The 2062-nt window shown below is 47.2% G+C and overlaps 1 non-coding gene across 1 annotated transcript; it reads right to left on the minus strand.

Annotated features, from left to right (window-relative positions):
• Positions 1 to 621: 621 nt before the first annotated feature.
• Positions 622 to 696, minus strand: TRNAG-CCC (transfer RNA glycine (anticodon CCC)). Its single transcript has one exon. It is a non-coding gene; the product is annotated as a tRNA-Gly (tRNA).
• Positions 697 to 2062: the final 1366 nt, after the last annotated feature.

The raw sequence follows: 2062 nt of genomic DNA on the forward strand, positions 1-2062 counted from the left end.
CCCCTCTCAATCAGAAGCAGAGCGGGCTTCACCCCACACTCCATTGAGGAATGAAAAAACGTAAGGGGCGAGGACAGCCCCGGACCAGCCTCCCCTGAGGCTGTCCCTGCTCTGTGTTCCCATGTGGCTGAGTTTGTTCTTTTTGTGGGTTTATTGTTATAGCAGTTATTATCTTATATTAACGGAAGAACTTGTAACACTGATGTAAAGATAGCGGGTACCAGGGGTTCAGAGGGCAGGGTAGGGGATGAGCAGGTGGAACGCGAGGCATTTTCAGGGCAGTGGAACTGTTCTGTGTGATACCACAATGACGGACGCATGACATTTTACCTTTGTCAAAGCTTACCAAACTGTACAATACAAAATGCCATCATGTAAACTACAGACTCTGGTTGGCAGAAATGCTTCAATCTGGCTCATTAATTGTAACAACTTCCCACACTAATGTAAGATGTTAGTAATAGGGGAGACGTAGGGGGGTGGCACGTATATGAGAATCCCCTATACTTTTTTTAGGAGGTACTAGGAATTGAACCCAGGACCTCATACATGGGAAGCAGGCACTAACCACTGAGCTACATCTGCTTCCCAAAGATAACTGGGTTTTTGTTTGTTTGTTTTAGGAGGTACTGGGATTTGAACCCAGGACCTCATACATGGGAAGCAGGTGCTCAACCACTGAGCTACATCTGCTCCCCTCCCCTACACTTTTGATGTAACTTTTCTGTAATCTAAAACTTCTCTAAAAATAAAGTTTATTATTACAAAACAAAAACATGTTAGTCAGGTGGGACTCAAACACATGGAAACACAGAGAAAGGACAGCGTGGCCCAAGGACATAGCAACTGGGAAGGAGCTTGGAGCTGGTTCTCAGAGCCTGATGCCAGTAAACACTCAAATTTCCTCACCAGGTCCTTTGTGGAAAGTTTATACCTACCTGCAACCTTCCAGCTATAATGCAGGTCCCATGTCTCTTTCAAAAAGGTAAATTAGCCTTCTGGTCTATACATCAGTCTTTTTTTAGTTTGGTTAACATTAGTCATCTCTGTGAGAAAGATCCAATCAAAACTGAGTGCAGGGAGGCAGATGTGGCAAAAGTGATTGGGCTTCTGCCTACCATATGGGAGGACCCGGGTTTGATCCCTCGGGCATCCTGGTAAAAAAGGAAAAAGGGAAAGCATGCCTGTGCAGCAAGCCAGTGCCCATGCAAGTGAGTCATGCAGCAAGATGATGACGCAACAGGAGAGAGCTGAAGGGGAGAGTCAAGGTGAAGTGCAGCAGAGACCAGGAACTGAGGTGGTGCAACTGATGGGGAGCCTCTCTCCACATCACAGGTCTCCAGGATCAAATCCTGGTGGATCCTAGAGGAGAAAAACAAGAAGAGAAGACAAAAAGAGAAACAGATGCAGAAGATCACACAGCAAATGGATACAGACAGCAAAATCAGCAGGGTGGGGGAGGGGACAGGGAGGGGGAGGGGGAAATAAATAAATAAATAAATATTTTTTTAAAAACTGATTGCAAATCTGCAGGTCTGCTCCTGCCACAAGTAATTAACTCACCTGGGAAATGATGCCTGCCCCACCCTGCCCTGTAGGACCCGGTCTCGACCAGGTGATATCTCCCTGTCTTGCCATTACCACTGTAGCCGTCTGCATCTACTACTAACAAAAGGCATTGCTGTATGTAAGATGAAGCAACCTTGTGCTCTGCTAGCACCAAGTTCAGAGAGTTCCACTCTTTGCCAAACTTGGAAGTCTGAGGGGCGCTGGTGCAGATCTTTAAGAATGTGCGGCCCCTACTTTGTGCCCAGTCACCCAGGAGAGCCATTAGGTGTCCAGCAGGTGAAGGAGCACAGCTGCACCATGGGAAGGAGGTCAGAGGTCAGGGGTCAAGGGTCGCCCTCAAGAGTGACAGGAATCTATTTATGAGCAAGGCATGTGTGGCCCTCACCAGCTTCTAGAAGGCAAGAATTGATGTCCAAGCAGGCAGTGAGATTCTGAAAATCCCAGGCACCCGAAACCTGAAAAAAATGCCATTTGAAGGAAGCCCCTTCCACCT

The sequence above is a fragment of the Dasypus novemcinctus genome, chromosome 28, assembly GCF_030445035.2.
Source record: "Dasypus novemcinctus isolate mDasNov1 chromosome 28, mDasNov1.1.hap2, whole genome shotgun sequence".
Classification (NCBI taxonomy): domain Eukaryota; kingdom Metazoa; phylum Chordata; class Mammalia; order Cingulata; family Dasypodidae; genus Dasypus; species Dasypus novemcinctus.